Source organism: Aotus nancymaae, unplaced genomic scaffold (assembly GCF_030222135.1).
Source record: "Aotus nancymaae isolate 86718 unplaced genomic scaffold, 86718_ANA_hifiasm-v0.15.2.pri h1tg000041l, whole genome shotgun sequence".
In the NCBI taxonomy this organism is placed as follows: domain Eukaryota; kingdom Metazoa; phylum Chordata; class Mammalia; order Primates; family Aotidae; genus Aotus; species Aotus nancymaae.
This window is the reverse complement of record NW_026988455.1, coordinates 1,963,907-1,988,524: the sequence shown is the minus strand read 5'-3', so window position 1 is coordinate 1,988,524 and position 24,618 is coordinate 1,963,907. Positions and strand designations below refer to the sequence as shown.

General features: G+C 41.3%; 1 long non-coding RNA gene across 1 annotated transcript in view; it reads left to right on the top strand.

Annotated features, from left to right (window-relative positions):
• LOC135268657 (uncharacterized) overlaps positions 1-20,643 on the top strand; it is a 244,723-nt gene extending 224,080 nt beyond the window's left edge. Inside the window, exons 3-4 of the long non-coding RNA XR_010336955.1 lie at positions 5,386-5,504; positions 19,671-20,643. This is a non-coding gene — a long non-coding RNA (uncharacterized LOC135268657). The remainder of the gene's footprint in view (positions 1-5,385; positions 5,505-19,670) is intronic.
• The last annotated feature ends 3,975 nt before the right edge of the window (positions 20,644-24,618 follow it).

The following is a 24,618-nucleotide window of genomic DNA, read 5'->3' as shown; positions in this document are numbered from 1 at the left end:
TCCCTGCCTGGGTGGTGATCAAGTAGCAGACACTAGAATAATTCTGGTAGAAGGACAGAGATAGATACTAGGGTGTGGGAGGAATAGCCACCAGAGGACAAGGGCTTAGGAAGACCAATTTTTTTGATTTTATTTTATATCCCTTTTTGGCCATTCAGGAGGCCAGATCATAGTTTTAGGTTCGATTACAATACCTACACTGAGTATAATCACTGGCATTTTGGTTTTTGGCCTCATAGCTCTTGTTTACCTTTTTAAACAATTTTATTTCATTAAGGGAAAATAAGACAGCCTGGACCAGTGGGGAGAGTCCACGTTTCGGAGTCAGACTCATTCATATGCAAAACCAGATTCTGCCACACACTGCCGCTGTGTAGCACTGGATAAGTCACTGAACGCATCCAAGTTTCATCTATAAAACTATGATAGTGTAACACCTATCCTGCAGAAACCTTAGTAGGCTTTCACGGAAAATATATGTAAAGTTCTTCCCTTGGCGTCTGGAAGGTCCTTCCCCCTGCTAGCACTGTGTAACAGCCGCAGTGTATGGACCCTTGTTAGGTGCCAGGAAGTGGACTCAGGACATGAGCTCATCTGACACTGATATGGTCTGGCTCTGTGTTTCCCCACCCAAATCTCCTCTCAAATTGTAATCCCGATAGTCCCCACATGTATGGGACTTGGTGGGAGGTGATTGGATCATGGGGGCGGTTTCCTCCATGCTATTCTTGTGAAAGTGAGTGAGTTCTCATAAGATCTGTTGGTTTTATAAGGGGCTCTTCCCTCTTTGCTCTTTTGCACTCTCTTCCTGTTGCCATGTAGGACATGCCTTTGCTTCTTGCTTACCTTCTGCCGTGATTATAAGTTTCCTGAGCCCTCCCCAGCCATGCGGAACTGTGAGTCAATTAAACCTCTTTCCTTTATAAATTACGCAGTCTCGGCTAGTATCTTTACAGCAGTGTGAAGACAGACACAGAACCAGGTCCCTGGGGCCTCCATCCTCTGCACTCGTTCCCCAGCATGTTCTCAGAGGCCTTTCTAAGCAACTTCTGTGGTTTAAAAACCACTGCTGTGAAGGAAACAAAGACTTCACTCCTCTCCTTTGGAGCTGATGGCCTGTCTCTGGCCCTGGCTGGGCTTCACAGAGGTCGTTTCTGGAGGCCCAGGGTGTGAAGAAGGCAGAGCCAGGTTTAGTCAGTGATCCAGAGAGAAGCAGAGGTAAACTAGGGGGAAGTTGCCTCCCAGGGAGTCCTGAAATGGATGAAACTGAGTTGTGAATCAGGGCCCACAGCTGCTCAGGGGCTCTCAGAAAACTCACCACATTCTTCTGGCATGCTTCTAACTGCTTCTGGAGCAACTTCTGCCCCGACCTATGAGGGTGGGGGCATACCACGAGTGAACAGTGCAGACTCACAAAGCCCTTCAGAGCTTGTGACTGTGAGCACCAAGAGGGAGGTCTGGGCTGAGCCCTGGTGGGAATTATATGGTTGCTCCTTGGGAGGGATCCAGTGCAGTTAGGAGGACTCAGGCCAGAGGCCTGGAAGGACTAAGTTGATGATGCAAACCTGCAGCCAGAATCCATCAGGGAGGGACAGCTGCTGCCCTGCTGGCCCAGAGTGATCAGGTGTCTGTTGCTGAGAAACATCTGTGTTGGAATTTCTTATGCTTAGACCCACCAAAGCTAAATTTCTTAAAAACAGCTTCTTTCTGCTAGATGGCTTCAGGACCCTTGGAAGAAGTGGATGTGTAATATATATATATATATATATGTGTGTGTGTGTGTGTATTATATATATATAGAGAGAGTGTGTGTGTGTGTGCACATGCTTGTGTGTGCATGCATGTGGAAGTGGGTGGCATTCTCAATCTGAGCTTCCCCTTCTCCAGCACTCTGCCCCTTCAAGACTCTTCCTCAATTAAACTGTACTTCTTGCTGGGGAGGAGACATCTTGAAGTTTTCATTGAGGGTGTTCTGTGTTGGAGACCATGCAGGATCACTTAGGTGATAGCATCCTGTGGTGACTCTTGCTTCCAAATATTCGTGCATATGGAGTGATGTACATATGAAGTCCATGAATAGTCCCCATGCCTAATTCAAGCCAGAGAAGCCCTCCTCCCAGCCCTAACCTGCTTCTACAGAGTCCTAAATCAAAAGAGATTGGGTTTATTCAATGACCAGTTACAAACTCAATAGTCTTAAATCTAAACACTAAAACAAATTCACATTTTACACAGGAAGAAACTGAGGATCGATTTTAGGGAGATAAATTGCCCAACGACATTCAGACGTGACTAGTGAGATGACAACTGTTTCTTGCCCAACATCTGTTTTTTTCTGGGAAAGTGAAACCACACAAAGTGTTCTGGCATGAACCAAGAGAGAGAGGAAGCTGTTCAAGGCAGCCCCTGGGTAACAACTCACAGAGGGGTGGTCCTAATCGTAGTGCTTTATCAGAACACCTGGGGATGCTTGACAAAATAAAAATGTAGGGGCCTCACCCCAGGCCAACTAAATTAGAATTTCTGCTTGAAAGGTGCTGGATATATTTTGAACCCACTCCCTGTGTGTTTCAGACAGGCAGCTCAGGTCAGACCTGTGATGCTAGGGAAACCGTTTTCCCTGAACAATCAAATGTGGGCCCCATTTCTCAAGCAGCCAGGTCTTCACTAGTTGCTTTTTCTCTGACAGAGATAGCACAACAGAGAGGCTAAGAATCTGTGCCCTGGAGCCCAACTGACTCCCACTTCCAACACATTCTTTGGAAAAATTATTTAACCACTTTGCCCTTCAGTTTCCTCATCTGTAAAATGGAGCTAATAATAATGCCTGTGTCAGAGGGTTATTGTGAAAATTGAGGTAATGTGTATAATGCATTTAGTGTTTGGTAAATGACAATAAGCCTTACCTGGAAACATTAGCTATTATTATCAATGCATTTGCCATGACAGTTTCAAACCTAGGTTAGAATCATCACTCTGGGAGTCACTAGGGCAGGTAGACTGGCATGCTACTGGTTTTTCTCCCAGTGAGCTCCATTTGTTTTCCTCTTCGGAAATTCTTCTTAGCTAGAAAAGGAAGGCACATTCATGCAAATTGGTTCAGGTTCACAGGTGCAGAGCAATCTGGAAATTAGCTTTGGCTAAAAATAAACCAGTTCGACTATTTCTGTTTTCAGTGATACAGTGAATTAGATAGCCAGAACATTTTCCCTTCCAAAGCAACTGAGATGCTGAATAGAGTAAATGTTCAAAAATTTAAAAAATACTTGGTGAGCTTCTGTGGAAGTAAGAAATACTACTTTCATCCTGGAAATTTCCACCAAATGCCAGAGCCTTGGGATTCTTCCTTGGAGATTGTATAGGGATAGGAGACAAAGTGAAAGTCCAGAGCGTGACCAAAGTAGAGTACCTCATAGTAGAATCTTAAATAAAGCTGGGATCCCAAAGGAATACACGTTTTTGGTGAAAACAGAAAAAGATCCAAGGAAAGTCTTTCTGAGTTCAGAGAATCACTGTTGGCACAGACTACTTTGCATTCGCAGTTCAAATTAATACCACACATTTGGTCCTAAATATTTAACTCTGAAATTTTAAAATGTTCCTCAGTTTGGTACTACCTCACGTGACCAACTGAATAAATACGAATATATTCTGGAGGAATCAGAATTTCCACAGATAAATGTCCAGGGAAAATGAGAAGCTTATAATCAACCATTACAAAATACATAGGGAAATAAAATATTATGAATGAGAGAACCAGTAGGAAAAAAAAAAACCCAGGTAGTGAAAATAGACCAGCAAGAGCTTCAAATACTGGATTTATTAAATACCAAAAGTAAAATAACTATGCAAAATATGTTTGACGATGTAAACCGGAATCTTGAAAATTCGAGTAGGGAGAAAGTAGGTTTGAAAAAGGACCAAACATAATTTCTAAAAATAAAAATATAATAATTGAAATTAAAACCTCAATGGGTGGAGTAACCTGAAAATTAGATATAGTTCGAAAGAAAAAATGAAGATGGATGCAATGAAATTATCATGGTTATAAGTTTGAGAAGTAAGTTAAAAATATGAGAAAAAGTGAAAAAAGAGAGAAGAAAAATGAGAAGTTTCAGCTAGATGTGAAGAAGGGATTTTATTCTAAGTGGTAATGGTTGAGAATTTTCCAGAACTCTTGAAAGATGCTAATTTTCAACAGATTTGAAGGAGGATAAATAAAAGACAAATATACCTAGGTATATCATACTTAGATATATTCATACTAAGTACAGAGTAAATAAAAAGAGATGATCCTAAAAGCAGCCAGAAAGAAAAGATGGACCCTCTACAAAAGAATGGCAATTAGTGTTACTGACGACTTCCCACCACAGTAATGGAAGCCAGAGGGCAGTGGAATAATATCTTCCATTGAGAAAATAATTCCTAACAAAAATTCGGTATCAAGCCAAACAGTGTTGAAAAATGAGGGCAAGATCAAGGTATTTCAAATAAAACAAACAAGTGAAACATTCTTTATGACCAGAGGTTTCCCACTAAAGAAAATTATGCACAGTATACTTCAGGCAGGAGGAAATGGTCCAAGAGGAAATATCTGAGATACAAAAAGGGATAATGAGCAGAAAGATGATATGAATGGAGAGAAGATATTTGCAATATATAACCACAAAGGACTTCCAAAATATAAAATAATTCTTATGAAGCAAAAAACAACAAAACAAAGGATTCTTTTGAATAGGGGACAAAAGACATGCACAGGCATTTCACAGAAAAGGAACACACGTATGACTCAGAGTCATATAAAAAGATGCCCAGTCTTACCATTAATCAGGAAATTACCTGTTAAAACTGCAATGAGAAACCATCTTCAACCACCAAATTGGCAAAAACCACCAGAAAGTTGACAATTTAGAATGCTTAGGAGGGTGTAAAGCCATGGAGATTCTGCTAGTATAAATTGGTAAGCCACTTTGAAAAACAGAGTAGCACTACTTAGTATTGCCTAGTAAAGTTGAACATTCACATGTTCCATGACACAGCAATTCTACCCCTAACTGAAGACAGTCTTATACCTGTGTTCCAGGAGACGTATGCAAGAGAAATCCATGGCTACATCACTCTTAATGGCTCCAAACTGGAAACAACCCGATGCCCATTAGTGATAGAATGAATAAATACATCGTGGTATATTCAATTTAGTGTGTGAAGGAATATGATACAGCAGTGGCAATGACTGAGCTACACACAGCTGCACATGTGTGTAGTGCATGGAGATACCTTAAAAACATAAAATTAATTACAAAAAGCAAGTAATAGATGAATTCATAAGGTGGGACTGTTTTGGTCTGAATAGCAAAAACAAAATTTATCTATATATTTTTACAGGTACATTTGCAGGCGACAAGAAAAGGCAAATGAGAACAGTTAACACACACATCAGGCTAGCAGTTAGCTCTCCGAGGAAGGAGGAAACAGTGACCAGAATGAGACGTGAGAATTCCAAGGTATGGTAAGATTCTCTTTCTGTTCCTGAAAGGTAAATACACTGGCGTTCGTTTTATTAGTAGTTTCTAAACTGTACATAAGCTTTTTATACATGTCTGTATGATATGGTTTGCAATTAAAACGTTTTAAAACACGTAAAATGAATGCTTTCAACTGAACAAAAATTCTGGGAAAAACGTAAGGGATTCAGTAATGGAGAATCCAAAGCTATGCAGCCAAGCGCCGTGTCTCCAACAAGCCTGCGTCACCCCGTGCCCAGGTCTATATAGTAGGAGAGTCCTCTCTGACCCACCCTGGCTCCTTCCTGATGCCCTGTGCTCTGGTGAGAAAAAGAAAGGGGCCTTTTTCTCTCTTTTTCCCTTTGTGTTAATGAGATTGCAAGTCTGGGTCAACTCCTTTGTCCAAGGTCATGCAGCAAGTGAAGGTTCCCAGTCCACCATTCATCTCACCTATTATTATGCAGTGTTTTATTTTATCCTTCCCGGGAGGGCTTCAGAGAAGAGAATATTAAAAGGCTACAGTAATTAGCCTCACATTGTAACACCCTTGACTCCAGCCTAGCTTCTTCAGCAGAGAAGGGATAATTTCATTTTGCTCTTCTCAGACAGGTCTGAGATTCTGGTTGGAAAGCAAGAGAGGGTTTCCTGAAGATGCCCAAGGGTGTCTGGGATAGAGTTGGGTCACTGTTATTCCCAGTGGTCTTTGAGCAGTAACCGTGGATACCATGGAAGGCAAAGAAATTAGGTCACATTTGTGGAGGATAAGTAGTGTGGGTGATGGAGTAGGATGAACAGGTTTTCAGCATGTGAAATTTCTTGTTCCATCCTGAAGATTTCACTTGCTCCTTGGTATTAGTTTCTGACCTGTGAAGCAGAGCTGCAGATGAACAGGTGAGAGTTGCAGGTGAGCAGGTGAGAGTTTCAGGTGAGATGGTGATAACAGCAGGTGAGCAGGTGAGAGTTTCAGGTGAGATGGTGATAACAGCAGGTGAGCAGGTGCGAGTTTCAGGTGAGATGGTGATAACAGCAGGGGAGCAGGTGACAGTTTCAGGTGAGATGGTGATAACAGCAGGGGAGCAGGTGACAGTTTCAGGTGAGATGGTGATAACAGCAGGTGATCAGGTGACTGTTTCAGGTGAGATGGTGATAACAGCAGGTGAGCAGGTGTGAGTTTCAGGTGAGTAGGTGAGAGCTGCAGGTGAGCAGGTGAGAGTTTCAGGTGTGATGGTGATAACAGCAGGTGAGCAGGTGCGAGTTTCAGGTGAGATGGTGATAACAGCAGGGGAGCAGGTGCGAGTTTCAGGTGAGATGGAGATGGTGATAACAGCAGGTGAGCAGGTGCGAGTTTCAGGTGAGATGGTGATAACAGCAGGGGAGCAGGTGCGAGTTTCAGGTGAGATGGTGATAACAGCAGGGGAGCAGGTGCGAGTTTCAGGTGAGATGGTGATAACAGCAGGGGAGCAGGTGCGAGTTTCAGGTGAGATGGTGATAACAGCAGGGGAGCAGGTGCGAGTTTCAGGTGAGATGGTGATAACAGCAGGGGAGCAGGTGCGAGTTTCAGGTGAGATGGTGATAACAGCAGGGGAGCAGGTGAGAGTTTCAGGTGAGTAGGTGAGAGCTGCAGGTGAGCAGATGAGTGTTTCAGGTGAGATGGTGATAACAGCAGGGGAGCAGGTGTGAGTTTCAGGTGAGTAGGTGAGAGCTGCAGGTGAGCAGATGAGAGCAACAGGTGACAAGGTGTGCATCGGGGGCTCCTTCCACTGCCCTAAGACTCTGCCTTGTGTTTTTGTAGCTATTTCAAGGAAACTGCCTTGTAACTCTTTCTAAGAATAGTCCCTTTCTCTTCAAACATACGTAGGGTATTGAGAAGTGTAAAAGGTAACCCCACCTAGGGTTTGGCATTGTTGGGGTTGCCAGGCTAGTTAATGACTAAGCTTCAGAACTGTGATCCTTTGTTGCCAGCAGGGAGGAGGGTGGTGGGGATCGCTTTTCTTAACTGCTGTCCTGGTGATCCATGCCCTTCCAAGGTTGTTTCTGCTTTTCTTTTGTTGATTATCAAGATCCTCACTTGAGAATTTGACAATAATTCGAAGATCAAGAAAGTTTGAAGAGAAAATTGTTCAGTACTTCACATTGTGTCTTGACGGAATGTTGTAAAGGTTTGTTAGGGCCCTGATGGATACTTAACCCTGCAACCTGGCTAAGAGCTGCTGCCGACATGCCCATAGTGCAGGTGCAATGCCTGGGGAAGCTGGTCCTCCTACAGCACGTGCCTTGCAAAGCCCATTGCACTCTCCTCATTCCAGGCTTTCCTGGACACAAACATGCATAGAAGGAAGATGATATGAAGACACAGGGATAAGATGGTCACCTATAAGCCAAGAAACTGTGTCTGTGTGTGTCTGTGTGTGTATCTCTGTGTGTATTTGTGTGTGTGTGTGCATGTGTATATTACATAACCTACTTATTCTGTGGCTCTGTTTCTGTGGCAGAATCCTGACTGGTGCATAGTGGATGATATAACAGCACTGAGGGGCTTGGGGAAAAAAGAGGAGGTGACTTAAGTGACTTTGGAAAAAGTTATTTTAGCTAGAAACTGTGAGGCTAAATTCTAAAGGAATAGGTTAAAATGAACTCTGTGCTCCTGGATTAAAGACTGTCAATATGCACTCAGGTTTAGCTTAATATATACAGATATAGAAACGATTATAGAGAGGTATGTATACATGGGTTAGTATGCACATGTATATTTCCTTGCTCTGTTCATGGAGAGGGCCCAAAAGCAATGAAACTACAGTAGCATTGAGCACACAGCATCCAGGGCCTGGTTTCCAATGCTGTCCTCCAACAAAAGGAACTAGGGCTACTGGGAAAATGGCTCAATCTAAGACTTGGGCAGGAGATATACAAGATGAGGCTGGAGTGTCTTGTGGTACCAGAAAATAAGAAAATATTAAAAGGAAACAAAAAAATCCCAACCACATTGATGGTAGTATTTCAAAGGGACACAGGAGCCAACCTGAAAGCACCCAATGGCCAAAGTTGGATAATTTGAGTGACAATAAAAAACATGATATTGGACTATAACACCAAGTAAAAATAAATATATGTGTGTCCTTATTGTTATTTTAAATAACTGACTTAATAAAATAATGAAGAGACACACTTTCCTTACAGAAGAATTCTAGTAATATATGTAGCTACCCCTCACTCCAGAAAGTGAAGTGAATTCCCTTCCCCTTTTCCAGAATGCATAGACTTAGCAATTTGTTTCCAAAGATTACAGATGTGAGTGGAGAAACCCGGCCAACATCACCTTAATCAAGTGATGAAGGGTGCCATCAATGGTCACATCGTGTTGATATCATGTACCCCGATACGACGTGATGAGAAGGGCACTTCACATTTGTGACCTTCCTTCCAAAATCTCATAACCCCAGTCCAATCATGAGCAAGACATCACACAAACTCATATTGAGAAACATTCCTACAAAATATCTGACTAGTCATTCTCACAAATGTTAAGATCATGAGAAATAAGGCAAGCCTGAGAAACCGTCACAGAGCAGAAGAAACTAAGGCAACAACATAATTAAATGTACTGTGATATCCTGGGGCGCTGGGACAGGAAGAGGGCATTAGTAGAGAAACTGTGAAACTCAAAGTCTGGCATTTTGGTCAATATTGGTTTCTTCATTTTGCCAAATGGACCATGGTCAGGTAAGATATTAACAAATAGGGGAGCTCTGTGGTGGGTATATGGAAACTCTCTGTATCATCTTTTCAACTTTTCTTTGAATAAAAAATTATTCCAAAACAAAATGCTTTTTTAAAGGCATTCTGGATCTGATACTTAGCAGCTGTGTAACCTCAGATGAGTTCTTGAATCTTTCAGTGCCTCAGTCTCACGTTTTGTGAAATGAGGGGTTAATAGCAAAACTGCCCATAGGGTTGTTGAAAGGATTAAATGAATTAACATATGACTTGCTTAGAACAGTGCTTGGCAGAAGGTAAGTCGTTAATAAGTGTTGGCTCTGATTATAATAGTTTCTTCTTTTAAACACAATTTTATTTTCCATGGCTACTTGCTCAGTGTGAGATAAGTCACCCCATAGACCAGTGTTCTCCAAAGTGGTGTGCAGTTGGGGTTGCATGAGACCCACTGAAGGGTAAAAGGAGAAAGTAGAATTTTTTTATACTATTTTTATACTGTATTTATTTCATCCTTTCTGTTTTCCTGTATGTGCTGAAATGCGTATCTTGATTAAGTAGATGAGAATATGATTTATAAATACATATATAAAGTCGGGTACACAACCGTTTTTATTGATATGGTAAAGCCTGGGCACCCTTGCTGTGTTGTTGAGACAGGACACACTCTTGCATCTGTGTGACCTTCTTTGGGCTCAAAGACGCAGCCACTTAGGCAAACTAATTTTGCATGAAGCCCTAATGCCTGTGCCGTTTAAATCTGCATGAAAATATTTTAGTCCAGAAAGCTGAAAATGTTGAGGTTCATTCAATATATATTTACTACCCAGTGTTCCTTCAGCATGGATTGTTGCAATTTGTTCTATTACTGGTCAAAATCTCTCCACTTACTTCTGAGAATCTAAATTTTCCCTCTGGCTCCTACTTGACCTTATTTATTAGTTCACAATAGCCTCTTCCAGTTATTTTAGGCACAGTACGTTTAAGAGTCTAAAAAGCATTTTGGATCTAGATGGTGATATTTATAGCAAGATAGAAGGTATTTTCTGCGGCATGGGACAACGTAATGACATTCATTTTAAGTTTTGTATGCATTCATTGCTTCACAATCGTTTGTTGAAATACTGGTTTTATGTTTTTTTTTGTTTTTTTGTTCGTTTAAATCCCAAGTTCTTAGAAACAGCCAGACCTAGGTTCAAATCCTTTCTTAATCAGCTGCATATCCTTGGACAATTTCTGTTTCAAAACTCCTTTACATTCATTTGCTCATCAGAAAAATGAAGATAATGTTGGCCTTGCAGAGTTGTGGAAAGAGTAACAGTAATGTATGGAAAACACTTTATCATTATTGTTATTTTATTGTTACTGTACCAATTACTAGGATAGACCTAGGAAAACAAAGCTAGATGAGGTATGGTTCTTTCTACAAGGAAAACACGCATACACACCCTCTCTCTCTCTTTCTCACACGCACACCTAAAAATATTATTGACACAATTGATTCACTTTCAAAAAGTGAAATAGCATAAGCAAACTTATAATGAAAAGCATGATTCTCCCGGCCTAACTCTTCCAAGCCGTAGTTGCATTCCCCTAAGGAAACTTTTACTGGAAGTTTCTCTTTTTCATTCTTCCAAGGCTTATTTCATAATCCAGAATAATATGCGTGTATTCCTGTTTCCTAATTTCATCAGCTTTAGAACATTCTATGGACTTCTGGTTATAATAGGAGAGGATTTATGTCACGTGACCTTGTACTCTCCTACCTTTTCTCTTCCTTATGTTTCAGAGTGACTTAAATAGTTATAACTTTAAAAAAAGTGATTTAAAAAGTTGTAACCCATCAAGAAAAGCATTTACATTATTATAATCAGTTAATCGTTGCCCCCTACAGGGAGGGACAATATGCTAGGATTCCATGTTTCTCTTTACAGGTCTAATGTCGGGAGTGACTTGAAAGAGAGGAGGCACAGTAACTTCAAGGTCAAATGGTTTTTCTTTTCTTTCTATCCGTTGCTTAAAATCATGTCACATTTTACTTTGCCATGTATTTGGATTACTGTGTTCTTGTTCAGGATTTGGTCTTCCTGACATCTGTTGCCTTTTTTCTTTTTCTTTCTTTCTATTCTTCTTTCTTTCTTTCCTTTCTGACAGAAAAAAGGTGGGAGGAGAATGTGCTTTGATTACAACTTCAGTTTACCAAGCCTCTCAAGCCTATCAACAATTACAGAGTCCCTATCTGTTTCCTACCTGAGTTCTCAAGTTCTCCTACCTTAGATTGGACCTGTTGCTTTCTCCTATACAGCTGTCTTTCTGGGATTTTTCTGTACGTATTGTCTAGGTTGAACCCACTGTTTCTTGGATTCCAGTCTTTCTCTTTCTGGGTTGTTCTCATCCACTTTTGATGGAGTAGATCTCAAAGTAATTTGTTAAGGAAGTCAGAAGTGGTTTTTTGAGGGCTTGTTTATCCAAAAATGTCTTTATTTAGGTCAATCACATTTGACTGACAGCTTGTTTGGCTATACGATCCTATCTTCAAGAAATCACTTTCCCACCAGTTTCTACTCACATCCTATGTTGCTTATGAGAAGTCTGATGTCAGCATATTTCTTGTCTCATAAATTACTCTGCCCCCCACTCAACATTATGGAAGCTTTTTGTATTTCCTTATTCTTGGTATCATGTACTTAGTTGTGGAGCTTTCAAAAATTTTATTTTACTGGGCAAAAATCATTCTCTGATGACATCTAACTTTTATTTAGGGGACATTTTTCTAATATTTCATTTTATTTTTTTTTAAATTTAATTTTAAGTTTCAGGATACATGTGCAGGATCTAATATTTTAAATATCTCCCTTCTCTCCACTTTCTTAATTTCTCTGTAACACCTATTAATTAGATAATAGGCCTCCTATATTGATATATACTCTATTTCTGCATTTCATCTTTTTTGCCATACTTCTCATTCATTTGTGTTTTGGCTTCCTGTTATGAAAACTCACGTATACTTTTGCCTTTAGCCCTATTATTAGAATTTTAATTTATCTTTCTAAAATTTCAAACCTTTTAGCAGGGGTTGATGGCTCATCACCTGTAATCCCAGCACTTTGGGAGGCCAAGGTGGGCAGATTGCTTGAGCTCAGAGTTGAAGACCACACCGGGCAACATGGTGAAACCTCATCTCTACAAAACAATATAAAATATTAGCCAGGTCTGGTGGCGCATGACTGTAGTCTCAGCTACTTGGGAGGCTGAGGTGGGAGGATCACCTGAGACTGTGAGGTTGAGGCTGCAGTAAGCCAACATCCCACCACTGTACTCCAGCATGGGTGACAGAGAGAGACCCTGTCTTAAAATAAAAATAAAATAAAATAAAATGAAACTTTATACCTTCTTGTTTTTTGACTGTTCCTAAAGAGTAGCATAACTTTTAAGTATGTATATTTTTATATTTTTCTGTAGATATTAGGTTTTATCTTCTCTTATTATTAGCTTTCTTACTTGCTTGTGATATAATTTCTCTTCCCTGAATTATCTCTGTTTCTCCAAACCAAGTTTTCTTTTAGCTTTGTAAGTTTTCATTTTTTTTTAATGTTGTTGATTTTCACAGAGGCATTCCTATTGAGTCTTCAAACTTTCTAACATGCTTCCAATACAATCCGTTTCTGCTCCATGAGTCTGCCTTAGTTCTGGGCCAGGAAGAGCTCTGATTATTTTGTCTCATATTTATCCTACCTCATGAGGCAATTGTGATAAAGAAGCAGATCTAAATAGTTTGAGAATGCCTGCAAGGCTGTTCTTAATGTTACTCTTGACGCCACCCTACAAAACCGTACATGTTCAGACCAGCTAGAAGAAAATCTAGCCTGAATTACTCAGAGATGTTTCAAAATACGGTTCTATTATTTTCCATTGCTATGAGGAACTTACCTGAACTAAGAAAACATTGCAGATGAAGCCCACTGGAGATTGAACAGATAAGAACAAGTTCTATTCAAATGGTGCCTCTAACACACTTACACTCTCTCTAGTGTTTTGTGTGGGACAAATATGGCTCCCACAGTCTTACAAATTTGCATTCATTACTTGATAGGCAATGATCTAACTGAAGTGCTATTATTATTTTGTTTGATAGAAATATAGATAAACTCTAGCCCAAATCCTAATCAGAATTAGATTTATGGAGAAGAAAAGTTGTCATGAACTTTGTATTCCTAATGAGAAAGCATAAGAAGATCTATTTTTATATCCATACATATATGATGTAAGTGGCCTAAAATTCAATGGAAACATATCAAAAGGCAACAATGGCACTTCTATTAGATCATTGCCAGATTCAAAAGGGAAATAAAATTTTATAAATCTGTTCTACGTTCAAACCAGCAGAAAGATGTACTGAAATCAGGTTTCCTTTTGGAATTGCTTTACTGGTGTCAACACGTCATATAATTTCTTCAGAAAAAAAGCAGTTTGGTCTGAGAACACCTGCAAGTCTCTAGAACACTCATCCTAGCATGCTACTGTAAGTTTTTAATAAGTTTAGATGTTCTCACAGATTGTGACATACCTTTGTATTATGAGCAAACAGTATCTGTGTATTTAGAATCAGCCTGAAAGGGAAATACGTGGGCTCTTTCAACACACACTGGCAATCGTTGAGGTCAGCGACCTACAGGGACTTTCAGCCCAGCACCTTGTAGGATTTCACTAACTCTGACATTATATTGGAGGAAGAGACTAAGATGGAAAAATAGAAGTTCTTATTTTGCTTACTTTATTTTATCTTCCTCTCTGGTGACTCCCAGAGAGTAAGTCTACTCATGAAGGAGTCATCTTTATCTCCATTTGCTGCAGAGGTCTCAAGGGACCAAGTTAAGTCACCCAAAGCCCCACAGCTAGGGAGCACATTGTAGGAATTCCAACATATACACCACACTGCACATGGAGACATGGCGTATTCGGATGTGGCCACGGGGCCTGGTCACTCGAGGGTAAGGGTGATGGTAACCAGGCGAGGGAACCCTGAAGAGGCTTGAAGGAGATTTAGAGAACAGTCCATTTTTCCTTTTGTCCAAGCCCAGACCTCATCTGGATCCAGCTCGTTTTTCAGGGCTGCAGAGCTGTCCTTCTCTTACATGACTCCCTGGCTGACGCTTTCTTGGTGAATGATTAGGTGAGGTGCATCGATGTTTCCCTGAACCGTGTTGCCTCTGCAATCATTAACATGGCCCTTTATCTCCTCTTGTCATCCCATCTTCTCGCCTCTGAAGCCAGTTGTGAAAGAGAGAATGTCCCAAGCACTACATCTCAATCCTAGGTCTTCCCCAGCACGTGTCAGCATTGATTTAGTGCAAAGGTGCCCCGCTTTCTACCTTCTCTGGAAGCTGGGTCTGGGCCACACGGGCTCCCCACATCTAGTCTGTCCTCAGCAGCCTTTGCCCCAGGCCTACCAGAGAGCCCTCGCCTTGACCGGGTCCCTTTCACGCTCAAAGGCTTTGTAGCTCTTCACTGACTCCAGAACAAGGTCTGCATTTCTTGCTGGGGACACCTCAGAACACCTCTAGGAGAGTCTCTCTGCCTTTGCTGACCTAGCTCCTATGCACCCTCCAGGAGTCAAAGATGAAGCTTCGCCACTCCCTGAACACACTGTTTTCCTGCACTGTGCTTCCTACCCAGGACGCCCTAGCTTTCCCTCTGCAGTCTAAATGCTGCTTCTTTTCAAGTCTGGATCCAATACCAGCCCCTCCATCCAGTCTTCCCTAGCCTCAAAGATGTGGCTCCCATGACAATATGAAGGTTCATGCAGCCCTGGGAATGAGCCATGTACCCTTCTGAATGCTTTACCTGGGTGACTTCACTTCCTCCTCCCAGCTGGTGAGGCAGGGACTAGTCTCAGGTGACGAAACTGAGGCTTAAATAAGGCAGCTTCCCTGAGGATCTGACCTAAGAGTGCCGAGCTGGGATGGGCACCTGCGTGTGCCTGGGCTCACGGCCCTGGCTTTCCACCACTCTGGGTTGCCGCAAGACCCTTCGTGATTCGTGTCACTGGCTGTCCGTCCCACTGTAAAAGCCTCTGATGTCCTGGTAAGCAGGAGACTGGCCCAACTCACGTTTGCTCTCCCAGCTGATTCTAGTATGGATTGGGCGTGGAATAAAAGTTAGAAGAAAAGGTGGGGTTCTTCTACATGGAAGGGCAGAAGCATTTGTGACAGGGCTCCCCCTGTGGCCTGCTGGGCTGTAGGGATTTTTCCATCTCTCCTTCTCCTTTGCCCCAGGGCCTCCTGTCCCTCTCCACTTGAGCCCCCCACCACTGTCCAGTGGCCACAGTGCTCACGGGACCTGCAGCCCTCTTCGTGCTTCTTTTCTTCCATCCAAGCTGCCTTGAACTCCTCACTTCCATGTGTCTTTCCTTGTCTGGGCTCCTCTGGGTTGGAATATTTGTCTTCCCTCTTTGGCACTGTGACTTAGAAATGAAGCCCAGCCTCACTGCCTTAGCTGAGTGCAACCAGCTCCTCTATCTCTGCTCTCTGATGCTTCCAGCACTTGCAGTCAGTCCTGTGTCCAGGCTCTGAATCATGGGCTGCCAGGTAATTGATCCATTCCTCCATTAGCACATATTTATCAAGGTCTTATATTGTGTGGGGCCTGGTAGGGCTGCAATGAACGAAGAGTCATGGTCCCTGCCTCCCTACAGTCCAGTGTAAGGGCTATAATTGGTTAGTGGGTGTCGTTCTGTCTCCTCACGTAGACTGCCAATTCCTTGCTGGCAGGAACCTATTTTCTGGTTCTTTTGGGGTCTCCACGTGGCTTAATACAGCATCCAGTAGCAACAGGTAATATATAATGAGTTATAAAACATTTACAGTTTAAGAAGTATTTTTCACATATATGATCATATTTTTAAACTGATTCTTTAGTCTCGTGGAGTGGGGAGAATATGACTGAAGATTGTGGGTTCTGAGTAGCTTAATGATCTTATACTTCTTAAAATCCATATTCAGTAAATGTTGTTCAGCCTTTATTAAGTGAGGATAGGGAAACTGTCTTTTTGTTTTTGTTTTTATTTTTTTGTGTCCAGAGCAGGGGATTTATATGCACTGACTGACTCTTACATGATGTTAGAAATGTTAATTTTTATAAAACATGGACGTGTTTAAAAAGAGTCCTATAGAAGGACTTAGAATGAAGCAAAACTGTGTCTCTATTCTTTCTTACCCCTGGGATGGTTAATTTCATGTGTTAAATTGACAGGGTCAAGGGATGCCCAGGTTTTTGGCTAAATACCATTTCTGGGCATGTCTGTGAGGGTGTTTCTGGATGACATTAGAATTTGAATTGGTGGGCACCACCTACATCACCTGTTGAAGGCCTGAATAGAACAAAGAGGCAGAGGAAAGGAGAATTCACTCTCTGCTCCAGTTGGGACATCAGTTTTCTTCTGACCTTGGACGTAAATGCTCCTGGTTCTCAGGTCTTAAGTCCTGGGCTCACACCATTGGTTCTCCTGGTTCTCAGGCTTTCAGATTCAGACTGGAGCTTCACCACCAGCCTTCCCGGACCTCCAGCTCACAGACAGCAGATGGTGAGACTTCTCAGCCTCCATAATTTTGTCCGCCAATTCCTTTTAGTAAATCTCTTTATATATATATATATCTCCTGTTAGTTCTGTTTCTCTGGACAACCCAGAATAATATACCCCCATTCTACTTCCCGGAGAGAACCAATTTTAACTTCCTAATGTTTCTTTGAGAGAAATGTAAATAATTGTGGGCAGAGGACAGACCATAGTAGATTGCAAATGTGGAAAGTCCTCCTAACTGGTTTTGTTCACCACTTGGCAGCATCACTTTGGGGCTCCTCCTCCCCCATCGGGAGGCAGAATTTCCCCAACCTTTGAATCCGGGCTGACCTTCTGACCTCCTCTATTCAGTAGGATAAGGCAGAAGCAACATTTTATAAAGTTGGAGGTTAGGCCTTAAGAAGCCTTGCAGCTTCTGCTTTTGAGCTTTCGGGACGCTGTCTTGAGACTGTCGTTTAAGGAAGCTGGTCTAGCTTACAGAAGAATGAGAGGCCACACAGAGGAGAAGTGATATGTTTCAGCCATCAGCCGGCATCAACCACCAGCTATGCTAATGAGACCCAATTTGAATGTCCAGCCCAGCCATATCTCCAGCCGAATGCTGCGTATGGTTGAGCCCAAGCAAAATCAACAGCCAAGGAGGAGCTGCCCAGTTAACCCACAAAATGATGAGAAATAACATAGTTGTTTTAAGATACGAAGTTGTTGTTTTTTTTTTTCATTTAGTTTAGGCCTTATTTATTAATTTCCCTCTATGACAAATGAAGATTTAGTTCATTGCTTTACCCTGTTCTGCCACATACCCTGATTTTGTAACGCCAGTCTTGATTTCCCCATTCACCATCTTTGCCACCTTGAAATAGTTAAGCTTACATTTCTCGTTCCATGAATAATAATATCTGTCGACTCTCCACTTTCTAAGATGAAAACGTTATTGTGCCCTTCCTTCTTTCCACCCGTGCCATCCTCTTTTACCTTCCAGTATCTTCGGGTTTTACATTTTCTTTCCTGCTTAAGGAAGCTTTTAATTGAAGTATAATTACACTTTTAAAAAAGTGCAAAAACCGTAAGTGTGAAGCTTAATCAGTTTTTGCCAAGTGACCACACCTCTGCAATCAGTACCTAGCTCTAGAAATAGAACTTCATCCCCACTCAGAAGTCCCCTAGTTTCCCTCCCACTTTCTACGTTCTACCAAATGTCACCATTATCCTGACTTCTAACAGTACAAGTAAGTTTAGCCTGCTTTTGAATTTTATTTAAATAATTATTATACATTATGCTCTCTTTGGCAGATGGCTTCTTTTGTTCAACATGATGTTTATGAGATTTATTCCTATTGTTGGTATACTCAGATGTCATTCCTTCTTATTGATGTACAGTGTTTCATTGTATGAAAAGGTTACACTTTAATCATCAGATTGAATGTTGTTGGACGCCTAGGTCTTTCCAATATTTAGACATTAGCAATAGTACTAAAACAGCATTGCTATACATATTTTTTGATGAACTTATGTATATATTTCTGTTGAATACATACCTAGAAGTAGAAGTGCTAGGTCATAGGGTGGGTGTATGTTCAGCTTTACTAGATAGTGTTAAATAGTGTTCCAAAGTGGTGGTACTAATTTGCACTCCAGCCAGCAGTGTGTGAGAATTGTACTTGCCTTCATCTTTGCCATCATTTGATGTAATTTGATTTTTTGTTATAGTATTGTGGTGGGTGGGTAGTGGTGTAAAACTGTGTTTAATTTGCGTATATCTGATAGTCTGATTTTTTATGCTCCTTTAATGGAGTCATCTAAAATTGTTCACATTTTGTTTGTTTGTGCTGACATATGAAATAAGCAGTGTTTTATATATGTGACCTTGCATTCAGTGACCATGCTAAATTTACTTAACAATTCTGAAATTTGCCTTTGGATATTTTTAGATTTTTATGTCCATAACTATATCGTTTGTGAATAAAGTAGTAGTATTTTCTTCTTCATAATCCTCATGATTTATTTTCTTGCCTCAATGCATTGGCTAGAACCAGTGCAATGATGAATGAGAGAGAAGATTCTCTCATCCTTCCATCCTTGACCCATTTCTCATCTCAACATTTTACCAGGAAGCAAAGTGTTTGCTGTGGATTTTTGTATAGATACTCTTCAGCAGACTGAAGAAGTTTACCTTTATACCCAGTGTAAAAATGAGTTACTATCAATTGCTTTTCTGTATCTTTTGAATTGCCATACATTCCACCCAACTATTTTTGTTGTTAATGTGGTGAATCAAATTAGTTGATTTGCAAGTATTAAACCTCCTTTGAATGACTAGCATAATCCCTATTTGACTGTGATGTTTGATCTCTTTGGTATGTCACTGGGTTTGATTTATGAATATTTTGTTTAAAATTTATGCCTCTTTGTTCATGAGTGAGACTGGCTTGTGGGACTCCCAAGAGCCTAAGTGTGGTTACTTTTATCTGGAGAAATTCTGCATGCCAGGGATATTTCAGCCCCCTTTAAGAGTCCTCACTCATCTCTACTAAAAATACAAAAGTGATGCAGGTGTGGTGGTGCGTGCCTGTAATCCCAGCTACTCCGGAGGCTGAGGCAGGAGAATTGCTAGAACCTGGGAGGTGGAGGTTGCTGTGAGCTGAGATTGCACCACTGCACTTCAGCCTGGGCAACAGAAGAAAAACAAAAACAAAACAAAACAAAACAAAAAGTCCTAGGTCAATGGTGGGTGACTCTCAGATTTAGGTCACTTACTTTTCCATGGGTCGGGGTTTAGTCTTCAGAAGGCAGAGCTGTTACCAAGTTTTGCCTGTGGGTCAATTGTGCCTTTGCATCGTCATAATGCCTCTCTTATTTTTTTTTTTTTGTAACAGGCAAATTTATATATACGAGATAAACATGCAAAGGGACAAAATTACCCAACTAGAAATTGTGCTTGCATACCTGCAATCTCCCCACATTTTGACTACGCTTTGTGCTTGCGTCAAGCACCAGTTTAAAAATGAGAGTCACCGTGCTCCACGTACTGTCTCACGGAAGGCCACACAGCACACACAGCCCTCAACTCTTCTCTTCCCCCAGTTTATCCGTATAACCTACAAGTATGTATTACACTGTTCTCCCAAGCTTGTATATGTGTTTTAATCTAACTTTTTACGAGAACATTCCAAACGTGATGAAACATTCTGGTTATATGACTCCACGTAGTAAACCAACAAAGGAAAGCTCTGAAGTGTTGTAGAGAAGCTTGGAGTTATGATTTAAAAAGAGACAAGTGAACACGGGGTAGCCAAGAAACGAAGGCGCCCACGTTGCATGCCACCAGAGACAGCAATGAAAATAAACGCAGCGAGGAGGGGTGATCACATCCCAGTTATCATCGGTGCTAACTGGGACTGGGAAGTGTCTGCCGAGGATTGGAGCTGCAGACTCCAGTGCTCAGAGCAGCAGGATGGCACTTGGTGTCTGGCCGCCTTTGGAGGTGCACATACAGCTTCTTTATGAAAGGAAGAAACTGGACGGCAAAGGTAGGGTTCTATTTTAAGCCAGAGCAAAAGAAAGAAATGAGGCAATGAGCCACAACCTTCCACCTCTGGGGTCACCACATCTTAGCCTGAGAATGACATTGTCCCTCCTTACGACGTCTTCTCCAGGACTCAGAAGCTACAGCATTTGACCACAGCAAGCACACTTAAATATTTTGTCTATGATTACAATACTATTTATTTATAGAAAACAAAAAATGGCAGTAGCATTTATGTGTGTGTTTATTTACTTTTGTTATTACAGTTCGGTAAATTTTTTATGAGACTGTACAGGTTTAGAGCGTTTTCTCCAATCCCAGCCTCCCTGTATGTCCTGTTCTTTTTTTTTTTTTTTTTTTTTTTTTGAGACGGAGTTTCACTCGTTACCCAGGCTGGAATGCAATGGCGCGATCTCGGCTCACCGCAACCTCCGCCTCCTGGGTTCAGGCAATTCTCCTGCCTCAGCCTCCTGAGTAGCTGGGATTACAGGCACGCGCCACCATGCCCAGCTAATTTTTTGTATTAGTAGAGACGGGGTTTCACCATGTTGACCAGGATGGTCTCGATCTCTTGACCTCGTGATCTACCCGCCTCGGCCTCCCAAAGTGCTGGGATTACAGGCGTGAGCCACCGTGCCCGGCCTGTCCTGTTCTTTTTTTATGCCGCACAATTCCATTGCTTGTTGGTTTTAGAACCGTATACCGCATGAAGGATGAAATGTCTTTAAACCGATCACTGCTCACTCCTCTGTGTTTGGCACACTTTTCCTTTTTCTTTCTCTTTTCTCCCTCCTTTTCCTCCTTCATTTCTCTTTTTTTGGCTTTTGGTTTTTGGAGATTTCCCTCACTTTCTTGTGATCCCAGCAAGGCATTTAAAGTTACATTTGTTGTAATTTATGCAGGATTCAGTTTTTAGCTGCAGGACCTTTGAGAATATTTAATCTCCTATACTCCCAGAAGTGAAAGTCTCTCTCCACCTTTCCTCTTGCCTAAGTCTGTGGAAATCTCTCACCCATCGATGGTCTCTTCTGAGTCTCGTCATTGTCGTTGACTCTGTCCCTTTTCATTCCTTCAGTTTCATCTTAATATGGTCTCTGGAGGGAGAAGAGACAAATGTATGTGTGTTCACACATGACTCGGAGCCACAAACCAGAACTAGCTTTTTCAAACTTAAGATTTAAATATGCTCCACTTTGTTCATTAAAGGTTTTAATTGTGTGCAAAAAATGACACATTAAAAATGAAATATCAAACTGAGCTCTAAGGAAAAAAAATATCAGTTAGTTAATGAATTGCAAAGTAGTGAAAAAAATGTAACATTTCACAAAGCAATTTGCAGATTTTTAAAGCTATTTTTTTTTCAAAAGTAAGTCTGATTTGTTGTACGTAGGGGCTACATGTCTACATATTTATTTATTGTTATTTGTTTAAATCAATAATATCAGAAGGTAGCACTTTATCTTGAGATGATCTTTAGGCTTTTGTAACATTAATCTTATTCACTGAAGATAGGGGTTACTCACATGGTCATGGCAACAAAGCTTTTTTAAAAATAAGTTAGAGGTTGCTCTTTTCTGATTTCAGTGTCTGAAGAGTCCGTGTTCTGAGCAGTATACTTCTCAGTTGATAATAATACCTATGCATTCATTTGAAATGAACATTTAGAAATTCTCTTTCAAGTATGTCTGCAAAAATAAGATTTCCCACTAGCAGTATTTGTATAATTCAGCTCTGTAGAAAAATCGTGGTTAAAGGAATCTCCAGAATCATTAAACTAGCTTGTTTCTGCAACATACCTTGGCAGTAATAGTTGTTACTGTGTTCGCCCCTGAGTATCAAAGATATTTCCTTACAGTAGCCCAAATTGTTTTCGGGGCGACAGCTCTCCTACAGAAATTGAGAGGTAATAAATCAATGGCAGGCTCTTCCTCTTCAGAATCTAAAGGCTTTGTTTGTCATATTCTTCAACCCAAACCTAGTAACGGAAAACAAGGACGGACGCCGATGCCTAACTACTAAGTCTCTCTCTTTCTCACACACACATGCACACACACCCACACTTGGAACTGTGAATTTGGGCTGCAGTGTCACAAGGAGGAGATACATGATTGGAGTCATTTCATCAGTCCACGCTCTGCTAAGGACGTTGGGCTATTCTTGCCACTAAAATCTTTGAAGATGTCTATTTCTGCCTCTTTCCCACCTGGTTTCTTCAGTCATTCAGTCATTTGATCTTCCTTTCCCTACCTAGTTATCTTTGTTAACTATGCTAATGTCATTCACCTTATGACACAAGGTGTTTGTGGGCCACAGGCCACCAGTGATACTGTAAGTGATGTCAGTTACATCAGTCACATCTGCTTAGCTCTATAAGCTGGAATTGTATTAAATAGTACCAACAGCACACTTTATTACTGTTAGTGTTCAGAACCATAAAAGAAATGATCTGACACAGCAAAATCAAATATCACTCCACTTTGATTTCATTTCCACAGTTGGAATAGGAATCAGATTCTGCACAAGAAACTTATTGGAAACAGAACAACAACTGGCCAAGCCACGAATTCCCCTCGTCTGCCTCACCAGAGTAGAGGGTCTGCACTCATTTGATTAAATGATTTCTACTTTCCTATGGTTTATGTTACCTCTTTAAATTTTGAAATACTTTTACTTCTGAGACATTTCACCATAAGTGAAATAATATAATAAAATAAATGCATGGCCGGGCACAGTGGCTCACTCCTATAATCCCAGGACTTCGGGAGGCTGAGGCTGGCAGATCACCTGAGGTCAGGAGTTTGAGACCAGCCTGACCAACATGGTGAAACCCTTTCTCTACTAAAAATAAAAAATTAGCTGGGCGTGGTGGCACATCCTGTAATCCTAGCTACTTGGGAGGCCGAGGCGGGAGAATTGCTTGAACCCAGGAAGCAGAGGTTGCAGTGAGCTGAGATCATGCCATTGCCCTCCAGCCTGGGCAACAAGAGCGAAACTCTGTCTCAAACAAAAACAAAACAAGACAAAAAAATCAAAACCAATGCGCTACGTGGAAGTGAGTTCAGGAGCTGTAACAGAACAATGAAAAATAGTGGTTTAAAAGTTAATTTTTTTGACCATAACAAGAACTTGGGAGGTAGGCAGTGTGCAGCCAATGTGGTATCTCGGAGCGGCCTCTGGGACCAGGCTGCTGCTTCTCACCACTTCCCCACCGTCAGCATCACCCAAGGCAGCTTCCATCCCCATGGTCTGAAGAAGACTGTGCCACTGTCGGGCAGGAAGCAGACAGGGAGGAGGCCTTCTCCATACAAAAAACACGGTAGTTGTTTTAGTGCATCAGGAAGCACAGTCAAGGGACTTTGCCTACATCTCTTTGGCCAGAACTATGTGATATGGTCCCTCCAGACTCCAAGAAACTTTAGAAAAGTGACATTACCAATCTCATCAAAATTGGGTTTTGCTAACAAAAAAGAGAGTAGATATTGGGCAAACAGCTCACGAAGGTCTGCTGCTGCCTACTATTAGGGTTTAATAGATGTTAACATTTTGCAAATTTGCTTCAGAGCCTTAGTCTTGTTTCTTTGAACTAGGGTCTCACTATGTTGCCCAGGCTGGTCTCAAACTCCTGGGCTCAAGTGACCCTCTCTCCTTAGCTTTCTGAGTAGCTGGGATTGAATTACAGGCATGTACCACAATGCCCAGCACAGACACTTGGTTTCTTTTAAAGATGTGAAACATTACAAATAAAGCTAAAGATGTATCTCCATCTCTTTTTTCTCTCTTCTACCTCACAGGTAACTATTAACCTGAAGTTGGTGTGCATAACTCCCAGATAATAGTTTTATACTTTGACTACATATATAAATTTGATTTCTGATGATGTCAGGCTAGGTACATCAAGCCCATCCTCATGATAAATATACCTAAATTCTACCTAAACTATACATGCATAAATATACTTTTTTCTAAACTATATTTAAAATCTTACCAAAATGTTATAGAACTGACAAGGTCATAAAGAGCTAGCAGGCCAGAATTTAAGGAGCAATAGGAACTAGAGAGGGTAGCTGAACACCAGCTGCACTGGGACTGAGGCAACCCAGACTCCAGTGTCCTAGGGTTAAGTTAGGGGCAGATTTACTTCTGGTTTACCTTACCCTGGGAGTGTAGTCTTCTAGGATCAGCCTCATATGTAAGAGGGCCTCCTATTAGATTCCTAGTCTCCTGTTGAGCCCTGGACCATTATTTGTGTTTTGCCCTTAAGGAAGCTGAAGTCAGGTTTGCCTATATCAACAAAAGCC